At 49.4% G+C, this 12,260-nt stretch overlaps 1 pseudogene; it reads left to right on the forward strand.

Moving 5' to 3' along the window:
- Positions 1 to 791: 791 nt before the first annotated feature.
- The window catches only part of LOC124689181, a 101,473-nt pseudogene continuing 90,004 nt past the window's right edge, over positions 792 to 12,260 (forward strand).

The raw sequence follows: 12,260 nt of genomic DNA on the forward strand, positions 1-12,260 counted from the left end.
ATGATACAACACAAGCATTCCCACAAAGCATCATAGCTGAGACACTGCCAGCCCTCACACGCTACCCAAGTTAACTTTGAATCTCTTCCGAGCTCAGGAGCCATGGTCCATGGTCCACAATAGTGCGCCAGTAAATCCAGGAGACTGGAAACAACAATAGCCATATCCATCAAACAAATTAAGCTCGTGCGGTAAGAGGAAGTGAATGCTTCGGGTCAAGGTGATGGAAGGGAGGGTTGCACTTCTTCTACCCTCCACTTGGGTTCGTCCACATGCTGAGTTGCTGACTAGACGACGATGATTACTCGGTCACAAGTGCCTTTCGGTAGTCCCCCCGCGTAAGAATCTTGGAAACCTTTCCTTTCTCAAATACGCGCCTTTTCCTGTTCACCAAAGGGCAAAGGATACATCAGGTAACAATATTTTAGTCAGTGTTAGTGGGAAGAGGTTAGATTATTTAGTGAAACCGTTAAAAGGAGTGATGTCAGACGAAGTAAAGGCATGCTGTTAAAACTCAATAAGGAGTGGGCTGGGGGCATTAGTGTAAAATCCAATTTTCTTGATCCCGAAATACTTTTTGGTTGGCACAAAACAAAATGGAAGCGAGACCAGCATTCTTTTCTCCCTCCATGATCCGTTGACCCACCAGCCCTTTCATTTCTCAGCGATTATCACTACAGAAACCGCAGAACGCAGAGCCAAATCGTTCTTCTCCATCCACATGCTCTTTCCTGATCAGGGCCATTGTTATCAGGCCAGAAACAGGTTTGAGCAATTTTCGTCAGCAAGTCATGCGGCAGCAACCGCATTCGTTGTGCAAGAGAAGGCGCAGCAATGGTATTCCTGTACCTTTCCTCAGCCCTGCTCTTGTGGCGGTGGTGCTCCTCTGCTTGGACGCTCCCATCAATTCCTGCATAGAACATGACAAGATCTCCCTCCTCCAGTTCCTAGCTGGCACCTCGTCGGACGGTGGCCTCAAGGCGTCGTGGTAGAACGACACCGACTGCTGCACATGGGAAGGGATCATCTGTGGCACATACAGGACAATCACTAATGTCTTGTTGGCTTCGAAGGGCCTTGAAGGGAGCATCTCACCATCCCTTGGCAAGCTCAGAGGCTTGCTGCGCCGCAACCTATCCCAAACTCATTGTACGGTGGCCTACCGGTGGAGTTGGTATCATCCAGTAGCATCATCGTCATAGACGTCAGCTTTAACCTCCTCAATGGAAACATGCTAGAGCTACCATCTTCAACTGCTGGTCACCCTCTACAGGTATTGAACATCTCAAGCAACTTGTTTACAGGACAGTTTCCATCCACAACATGGAGGGTGATGGAGAATCTGATCGCACTCAATGCCAGCAATAACAGCTTTACAGGGAGGATACCAACTCATTCCTGCAAAAGCTCGCCGTCATTAGAGGTGCTTGAACTAGATTACAACAGATTCAGTGGTAGCATTCCCCTTGAAGTTGGTACTTGTTCCAGGCTCAGAGTGCTAAATGCTAATCTCAATGGGACACTCCCAGATGAGCTCTTCAATGCTACCTCGTTGCAGCATTTGTCACTTCCTAACAATGCCTTGCATGGAGTGCTTGATGGTGCACACATAATGAACCTCAGAAACCTCATAACCTTTGATCTTTGAGGGAACAAGTTCAGCGGCGAAATTCCAGATTCTATTGGTCAGCTCAAGAGATTGGAGAAGCTACATTTGAACAACAACATGATGTCCGCGGAGCTTCCATCAGCCCTGAGCAGCTGCACAAATCTCATAACAATTGACATCAAGAGCAACTACTTCAACAGAGAACTTAGCAATGTCAACTTCTCCACACTGTCCAATCTGAAAACTTTAGATCTTTACAACAACAGCTTCACTGGCACAATTTCAGAAAGCATCTACTCCTGTAGTGGTTTGATCATGCTACAGCTATCAGTCAACCATTTTCATGGAGAGCTCTCGTCAAGAATAGGCCATCTGAAGTATATATCCTTCTTGTCAATTGGTAACAATAATATTACAAACATCACAAATGCACTTCAAGTTCTCAAGAAGTGCCCGAATCTTACGACCCTGCTTATCGGCCACAACTTCAGGGAGAGCTCATGCCAGAAGATGATACATTTGATGGTTTTGAGAATCTTCAGGTTTTGGGCATCGAAGATTGCCAATTGTTTGGAGAAATACCTATTTGGATATCCAAACTAGAAAATTTAGAGATGTTAATCTTATCTGACAATCAACTCACTGGATCAATACCAGCCTGGATCAAAGCCCTTAGCAATCTCTCCTATCTAGATATATCAAGTAACAATCTCGCAGGGGGGTTCCAACGACACTGATGGATATGCCAATGCTAAAGTCAGAGAAGAATGAAGCCCATCTAGACCCAAGGCTCTTCGAGCTGCCTCTTTATACAGGTCTATCACTTGAATATCGTGTACCCATTGCTTTCTCCAAAGTGCTGGATCTAAGCAATAATAAATTCACTGGTGAGATCCCCATGGAAATCGGCCAGTTGAAAGCCCTCTTTTCACTCAATCTGAGCTTCAATGATTTAACATGACAGATACCAGAACAAATAGGTAATCTCAAAAACTTGCTGGTGCTAGACTTGTCGAGAAACAATCTCACAGGTTCAATCCCAGTTGCATTGAGCATGCTGCACTTCCTTTCAGCATTCAACATCTCTAACAATGACACTACAAGAAAAGTTCTGATAGACAACGTCTCAAAATCGTCCGCTAAGGGGTATTTTTCGTCGCCTATGGGCCTAACCCGACGATATGGGTTCTGTTGTGGAAACTGCGTCAGGCAAAGTCCAACGACGTTTTTCGGTCCGTCGCGCTTGGGCGCCCTTCCGCCACGGAAAATCGAACCGTTGCGCAAGTGTTTCCGGAGCCCGTTGACCGCCGACGTCATGCAAGCCGACACGTGGCGGACGCCGTTAACCGCGGCTAACGGCGTTAACCGGCTGAAACCCCGTGGTAGATGGTAGGCCCACACGAGGCCTGCCACGTCTTAAGCGGGCCGGGCCAGCTGACATAGTTTGACCGGTCAACTATATAGCTGGGTTGGTCCATTAGTTACGTGGGCCGGGCCTAACCTCTAAGGTTGACTGGTCAAAACTTAAATGGGCCGGCCCATTTAACATGTGGGGTCCACCTTACAGCAACTGGGCCGGCCCAAGAAGCAAGTGGGCCGGGCCAAAACACAGGTGGGTCCCACTTTCCTGTTAAAGGGCCGGCCCATTTAGTGTGTGGGGTCCACCGTATAGCAAGTGGGCCGGGCCAAAAACACAGGTGGGTCCCACTTTCCAGTTAAAGGGTCGGCCCATTTAGTATGTGGGGTCCACCATATAGCAAGTGGGCCGCCCAACAAGATAGTGGGTCGGGCCAAAAACACAGGTGGGTCCCACTTTCCTGTTAAAGGGCCGGCCCATTTGGTGTGTGGGGTCCACCATATAGCAAGTGGGCCGGCCCAACAAGATAGTGGGCCGGGCCAAAAGCACAGGTGGGTCCCACCTTCCTGTTAAAAGGCCGGCCCATTTAGTATGTGGGGTCCACCATATAGCAAGTGGGCCGGCCCAACAAGATAGTGGGCCGGGCCAAAAACACAGGTGGGTCCCACTTTCCAGTTAAAAGGCCGGCCCATTTAGTATGTGGGGTCCACCATATAGCAAGTGGGCCGGCCCAACAAGATAGTGGTCCGGGCCAAAAACACATGTGGGTTCCACCTTCCTGTTAAAGGGCCGGCCCATTTACCATGTGGGACCACCATATAGCAAATGGGCTGGCCCAACAAGATAGTGGGCCGGCCCAATAAGCATGTGGATCCCACTATCGTGTAACCGGGCCGGCCTACTAAAGAAGTGGGCCGGCCCAAAATGAAAGTGGGTCCCACACTACTGTAAGTGGGCCGACCCAATCTGTTGTAGTGCCCTATTTGTTTGACTAGTCAACTTGCATTAAATTTCATGAGCCTAAAATCTGATATCAATGATACACACAATTACATACACAAATAAAACAAGTAGGAAAATTACAAGGCAATTCATGTGCCCAAATAAAAAAAATTACATAGAATCATTGAGGACTTCTATTAGCATCATCAATAACACGTTGACATTTGGCAATCGCCTTGATTGAATCTTGTGTACTCTTTGTCAACATATCAGCTACAGATCTTAAAGCAAGCAATACCATGTCTTTTATAAAGTACAGCCTTGAGATATTTACTTGTTTGATGAAAGCAATGGTCTAGGTTGACGGCTATGAGAAGATGCATCGAAGAAATATCGAAGTTTTTGTGGGCCTCACTTCTAATGAAGATTGCTTCATCACAACCGCATTCCGATAATAATGCAAAAAGAGTTAAACGATGAACTATGCAAACATTTATTATGCAATGTAGATATAAGATAATAACAAGTTGCATAAATAAGACAATGTATGGAACTTGTACTAAGCACAAACTTACATCATAATGTTGCACGAGGTCGCTACGGATCCTTTTTTGGCGACTATCTTCTAATGATGACTGCTTCATTAAAACTGCATTTTGGTAACATTGCAAACATAGTTACAACAATTAACTGTTCAAACATGTATTACGCAATGTAGAGATCAGATAACAGCATGTAGCAGAAATAAGCACAAGATAAGATAAGATGCATGTACTAAGCACATACTGGCTCGCTGCAGGTCCTTCTCTTGCGTGCACTAGTCGTGGTCAACATGCTTGTCATTTTAGGTTCAGCCATCAAGTGAAATGCTAATCCTCCTGCTCCATTGTCCTTAATCTGTGTTTAGATATCACATTTAAGACCAAGTCACCTGGTTTCAAATAACAAAAAACTTGATCCGCCAAATGAATAAGCCAATATTTACCGGATATCATATTAAAACCAACTAGATGTTGCTTTGCATGAGATACGAATTTCAGACATTCGGATTTAGAGTAGGGTAATGCCAAGGTTTTCCACATAAAGTAAACCGGCATTAAGAATGACCAAATGTCGAGTTCAAATCACCTTCGCAGTTTCTCCAAGACAAGCATATCAAATAGGCATAAACATAGTAAAGCATGAATGGCATTGCTATGGCAGGGTTCCAAGTGTTAATCTCTTGCATAAGGAACAATGCATATAGGTTATAGATAATAACGGAAGTAAACTGCCAAAATTACCAACCAAAAACTCAGATTCCAACCTTCCCTAGCGTCCCCGCTGTTAATGCTGGATGTTCTAATAAGTGGTTCGCATGATCAATCCCTAGGAAAAATAACATTGACAAGTCAGTCTACGATAATACAAAGACCAGACATGCACGCAGCAATAACTATATAAGCTAAAGACGAGGTATAAGAGCAAGCAGATTGGAAATGCACGTAGCATGATTATAAAAGCAGTGTGAGAATAGCAGACACGAGAAAACAACTAGCAGCTAGCGGTGAGCTAATGATGTGGTATAAGAACAAGCAGATTGGAAATGCCCATAGCATGACTATAAAAGCAGTGCGACAATAGCATGCGATACAAAAACAAGTTAGCAGCAAATGAATGGGTATAAGGCTATAAATATGTGGATGCACACAGGTGTCGGTAGAATGAACAGGATGGTAGCGACCGAATAATGCTTTTGTACTCGTACAATATTTAAACAAACTTCATGCGAAGCAACACATCAAGAAAGTTAACGGCATATGAGATCCGCAAATAACTACACAAAACATGGCTAAAGAAACACCGCGATCTAACGGGCCGGCGTACTAACCAAGCTGCGGCGGGGTGGACGGGGGCGGCAACTTGCATTCCAGCGGCGGCGAACGCGGGAGACGATGAATCGACCCTGTTTCAGTAGAAGCGGGCGTTAGTGAAGCAGATCTGGTTGGCTGGCAAGGGATTCAGTGAAGTTGATACAGCCGCTGCGCCGAGGTAGTCGGTGGCGAGGTCGGCGGTGAAGCAGATCCGTCGGTGACGAGGGCGGCGGGGGAGCGGATCAGGTGGGTGGACAGCCAACACGATCAAGGCTACGCTGTGGAGGAGTATGCCGGCGGCGGCGGATCTAGTACTCGTAGAGAGTCGCAGCTTTGGCGTGTGAGAGTATTTTTGAGATAATGGGGCGAATGGTTGGTGGGTGGGTGTGGGCCCGTGGGGAGGGTTCGGGATCTAGGCAAGATATTTCATTGTTACCGAATGAGCCCTCCATGGTCGGTGGGTTGTAGCTTCCGGACCAGGGTTAAAAGGGTAAAACTGGTCACGGGATTTTCGAATGGATGCGGCGGGATGATTTGGCGCGCGGCCGAAATTTTCAGTTTCAAGCTACGAGCGTAACGACAAAAATAATGTTCTTCCCCAGGGAGCTCTCATTTCTTCCTCTTCTCTTTCTCTCTCGAGTCTCTCCCACTCCCCCGGCTCCTTTCCCCTTCTCTCTGGCGGCCTCGCCGACCGGAGACGAGGCCGACTTCTCTCTGTATATTGTACACCCTCCGAACTAAATTAATTGATTCAACTTTCCTTAGACGTGTATGTATCCAGAGTAAAAACATGTGTGGATACATCCATATTTAGATAAGCAAAGTTGAGTCAGCTAATTTGGATCCGAGGGAGTTAGTGTTGTTGTAAGCTTAGATCCCGTGTTTCCCATGAGCAAAATGGCGCAATGGAGTCGGGGATCTCGTCATCGGCTTCAGATCTGGCCTATGGTGAATCTGGCGGATCTTGCCGGCCAAACCCCGATCTGGTGCCATCAATGTGATGACGCTAACGGTGAGGCTTGCTTTGGTCGGTGCTTCGGATCCGGCCAATGGGGAAGTCAAGCTGCTAAAGTTCACAAGCTCGGGGCATACGACGGCGTCATCCGTCTTGCCCGTGCACATCTTGGCCTTTCGGCGGCCCTTCTCGCAGCCAATATGCCGTTGCCGAGGCCCTTCTTCTCCTTCGTCCTGGCGACTACCGGCGACACCGTCCCAAGTGGTGCGTCCCCGGCGACGGAGTTGCTGGAAAGGATGCGGAGCAGAGATCTGATGTGCGGTCTTGAAGGACTCGATTGATTTTCGTCTATATGTTTGGGGGTCCTTTTTGTAAATTTGCAGGTTCTATTAGTTATTGTCTAGTACTTTTGGTCCTCTATGTAACTTTTTGGACTAGTTTCCATTGGCACTGATAAACTTGAATTTTGACAAGTTCACAGGGAAAAAAATTCCTTTGCACATATGGCCTATCATGTATAAACATTCTTGAGATTTAAACTATATGTAATTGTTGACTGCCAAAACCCACCGGCGGGCAGCGGCCTTGTCAACACTGTAGAGCCGGGGGGAGCCTAGAGCTGCGGCTGGCTGAGACCCCTCCGAGCGACGGCCCGCAATGCTCTTCTCGGTCACACGCGGCGTTGCGAAGTGCAAGGGCGTGCCACCTGACCTATACCTGGTCGGGAAGGTGATGAGATTGCCTCGCTTAGTTTCTCCGCAGGGCATACATGTAAACGTTAAATACGAGCCTCGATCGGCTCTCGAGTTATCCCGTGAATCGGCTCAAAGAGCCGATCCACCCATGATCCGTACGGGGTGTACGAATACTTGGTGGTCCCGCTTGATCAAGATGAAGCTAATGAGATCTACGACGGTTTAGGGTTTTCACCACATAATCGGATCATCCTACTCCAGGTTGGGCCAGATGGCCACGCACGGTGCTCGTAAGCCAATCCTAAACAAGGCCAAAAAACCAACATGAAGTTGATCCTAGGAACATCCCGTTTAGGACTTGCGAACGCCACCCTACGTGCCACAGGATCCTCCCCCCTTTGTAAGGCCAAACTATTGCGGATATTAAACTAATCCTTGTAGAACAAGGAGCAATCGTAACGGACCGGATCTACTAAATAATGATCAAGCGGGGTGCCGCCCCCACACCCGGGATAGGCGTGAGGACGGCTAGATATGCAAGGGTTGCACTACGTAAGCATGCTTAAACGAAGAACAATGCTAACCCTAACACATCTAATGATAACTACGTTGCTCGCCATCAAAAGCGCTTCAGTACGAGCAACGCATGAACAACGTGGGGCTTGTGCTGCCTAGATCGCAAGATGCAATCTAGGCAGCATGTCGCTTACCTGATAGAAACCCTCGAGACGAAGGAGTTGGCGATGCGCCGAGATTGGTTTGTTTTTGGGGTTGAACGTGAGTTGTTGTTTATTCCATGAACCCTAGGTACATATTTATAGTCCAGGGGACTTTCTAATGTGGGCGTGCACTAAACCGTGCACGACTAAGATTCTATCTCTTATAATAAACTACTAAGTAAAGATACACGGGCAATTCAGCCCAAGACCCTTCGTGCCAGGCCGCCTTAGAATCCTTTCACAGGTAATCAGCACAAGCCCGGCCCACCTCTGGATTCGTCTAAAATCTGGTGATAACACATGCCCCCCTGGTTTTGGAAATAACATTTCCAAAATCATTATGCTTTCCCTTCGAGAGGTCACGTTGTAGCAGAGTAGAGCCGTTACAACATCCGTCATCATTATGCCCTGTCTTCTCAGCTTCTCTAAAAATCCTGACAGCTTTAGCATCGATCCCGTGGAAGTTGTAATGGCATTAATCCTTCGCCGGATTCATCATTATTTAACCGCGCCGACCGGTTAGCTCTCTCTCATTCCATCCCCGCTATCGGCACCAAAAAACCCCTCTTCCTCGTAGCAATGTCTTCCTCTTCCTCTTCTTTCTCCAAACTCTTCCCCCAATCTTCGCCGAAGAAGAAGACCGAAGGCAGTCTCCACCCCGCAGGTGAATCCCTTCTCCTCCGACGAGGAGAAAAAGAAGGAGAAGCAGCGAAGGCCAAAGCCTCTCCTTCCGCCCAGCTCCCGCCGAAGAAGCGCCCCCGCATGTGGGCGGACGAGCGAGGACGAGGATGATGACGAAGAGGAAGAGGAGGAGGACGACTCTTCCTCCTCCATCGAGTACCCGCCGACCAAGCGCTTCCGCTCCCGGGCGGACAGCGAGGATGATGACGATGACGAGGAGGAAGAGGCTCCGGCCAAGGGCTGGGGCAGCGAGCGACGAAGAGCTCCCCGGGAGCAGCGCCGACGACGTCGACGGCGGCGATGACGAGGACAGCGACGACTAGTAGTATAGGACTAGTAGTAGCAGGGCACTAGGCACCAGATCCCTCTTTTGAGAGCCATCGGCTCTTTCTTGTAAAGCCGCTCCTTGGAATTAATGAAATTGTTCTTTCCATTTATCCTTTAATCGCTCCAATTTCATTCCCTCCGTTTGCCATGCTAAGACCGACGAGCAACGCGTCGGACTTCTTTCCCTTTCTTGCAGCAACGAGCCACGGTCCAAACCCTGTACTAGGCGTCGGCTTTTCCTTCCCGGGTTCCTACCTGAGACGGCCATGATGCAGCCGCAGCCGAGGTAATCTTGATCGGCTCCCAAGAACAAGGCATCTTCCAGGCTTGTTGCCCCCCGAGTCTCGGCCAATGTAAAACAGAGACGAGGAATACGCGCATGAACTGTGTAGACCTGGGCCTGATTGTGTGCGGGGAAATTCCTTATGTAGCGTCGGCCGATTTGAACACAAATCGGCCTCTCTGAGCGGAAAGCCTTCAAGGTGAGCTGCCCCCCGAGTCCTTACTCGAGGCGAGAATGTGCCACAGCCGATCCTCTTTCTTCCTCTGACGTGCCGACAATCTTCCGTTCCACTCGTACTAACCCCACAGATTGGATAATCCTCGCACAACCGCAGTCGATGGCTACGCATCGACTGTTTCTTGATTCTTGACATGCTGCTCCTGACATTGTCCTTGAAGAAATTTCCCTTGAGTCGATGGCCCTGCATCGGCTTTCATGTCCTTAAGTCGATGCCTGCTGCATCGGCTGTGTTCGAAAATTTTCATTCATTTTTTTTTTTTTTTTTTTTTACGGCCGACCTGTGTATCGGCCCCCATATTCCAATAACCATCAACAAAAGATGAGATGCTTCTGTTGTATACCCTCATATTTCCATATACTCGGGCGCCCCCGAGCCGATTCTGTCAAGAAAATTGATGGTATCGGCTCCGTTGGATAACATGTTGAACCCAGGCAGAAAGGTAGGTGAGGACAATTTTGGCCGATTGCTGGAATCGGCCTCCACGTTGCTTGTTCGTTGAAGGTTTTGTAAGTTCCCTTCGTAAATTTTTCGGGGCCGATCACAAGGATCAGCCTCTCCTGGTTTGCCCATTGGTTTGATCTTGCTACTTTGTCGGCTGGATGAAACCAACCCAACCTCCGACTTGATGCGCCTGCCGTCGTCCACCTTGTGCGCTCCGTAGAGTCGTGGAGCGCTACGCTCCGTCGGCAAGACGAGTACCATGTTTGTGCCGGCCGATGTCTCATCATCGGCTTTCCTCTGTTTAGGGCGCCACTCCATTTTCCGTGGACGACCCTCTTCATCCGGGGTTCGCCGAACCTTTGCAGCCGGATCGGGCCGTGCCTTTCTTAGCGTATGCAGGTACAACCTTTCGGCTTCCTCCAGGCCGCGCAATCGCTGAACCCCGCGCTTCGGGAACGGCTGAGTCCGTCGTGGCACCACCTTGGCCGGTGGTACCTGTCTTCTTCCACTTCTCCCTCGTCTTCTGAATCTTCAAGATCTGCCCAACGAGGTGACTCAGCACGTTTGCTTTGTGGTGGGAGAGGCCCTAAGCGCTCGAACACAGACACGTTGGCTGCCTCCTTCTTTTTCTTATTGCATTCTGGGCAATTGCCGATTGTGGGCAATCGGCTCATTCCTGAATCCCAGCAGTGTCTGAAGAAGGGGCAGTCCCAATGCCCGGCGTTGTCGTCTTGCTCCCTTGATGCTTCCGTGGCATAGCGCTCATGCTCCTCCTCATCGTGATCCTCGCCGACGATATCTTCTCGGCTTCTCTAGCCAAACGATCTTCTCTATCACTGTAATAGGGTCGCCGGCGTTGACCATACTGATTAACATATTTGTTGAGGAGGTGATCAGAGAGGGGTCGCTGATATCTCATATTCTTCACCTCTCCCTCTGTGACGTAGCGCTTGCCATCATGACGGAGCCGATCGCATGGGGCGGCCTCATCTGTATCCTTGCTGTGAGAGCAGCTGCCCTCATCTTTATCTTTGCCAGAGTGGTTTCCAGGCCCTACCATGTTGATGCTGAACGAGGGGCCTCGGCTGGCAACCTTCGAGGGTAGGTGATTCCTACCATGTTAACGGCGGGGAAGGGTTGGGTGTCGACCTTCATGGCGTACTCGGTTGAAAATTAGCCGCCCCTTCTCTATCGCCGCTTGGATGTGCCGACGCCACACCCGGCAGTCGTTGGTGGCATGGGAAAGCGAGTTGTGGAATTTGCAGTACGGCTTTCCGTTTAGCTCTTTCGCCGTGGGGAACTTGAGACCTTCGGGAACCGTCAACTGTTTCTCCTTGAGCAGGAGGTCGAAGATTTGTTCAGTCTTGGTTACGTCAAAATCAAATCCCCTGGGCGGCCCTGGTGGCTTTACCCATTTGCAGGCCACAGGGGTTCCTCCCTGAGTCCACTCAGCCACTGCTATCTCTTGGCCTCCCGCAGGCACTTCATCCTCCTCCGTATCGACCATGACTACTGCACGCTTGAACTTGTCTTGGTACAGGTCGGGGTGGCGCTGTTCATATGCCGATAGTTTCGAACCATGTGCGCCGGTGAGGGATAATCCGTTTGGGAGGCCATGTCCTTGAGCTGTGTTGCAAGGCCCGCTATCGCCAACTCGATCGCTTCCTTTTCAGTTATACGAACCGAATAACATCGGTTCCTAAGATTCCTGAAGCGCCGGATGTATTCTCGTCACCGTTTCCCCGCGCTTCGACGTAGTTGTGCTAGATCGGCAATGCCGGACTCGGAAGCTTCGTATGGTATTGCATATGGAACTCGTTCTTCCAATTGCTTCCAAGACTCGGATGGAGTTCGCTCGGTAGAGAGGTGTACCATCCAAAAGCCGATCCCGTGAGGGACCGTGAAAAGAGCCTCACGCGTAGCTGATCCGACACCGAAGCCGGTCCTAGTTGAGCCAAATATCGGCCGACGTGCTCGATGGAGCCGGAGCCATCCGATCCACTGAATTTGGAGAAGTCGTGGAGCCGATATTTTGGTGGCAGCGGGATCATCTCGTAATCGTCGGGGTACGGCTTGGAATAGCCGACCGCCCTTCTTTTCGGCATCATGCCGAACCGGTCTCTCGGCATGGTACCGATCTGATCCGCCGTGCCGGCC

Source organism: Lolium rigidum, chromosome 2, assembly GCF_022539505.1.
Source record: "Lolium rigidum isolate FL_2022 chromosome 2, APGP_CSIRO_Lrig_0.1, whole genome shotgun sequence".
Lineage (NCBI taxonomy): Eukaryota > Viridiplantae > Streptophyta > Magnoliopsida > Poales > Poaceae > Lolium > Lolium rigidum.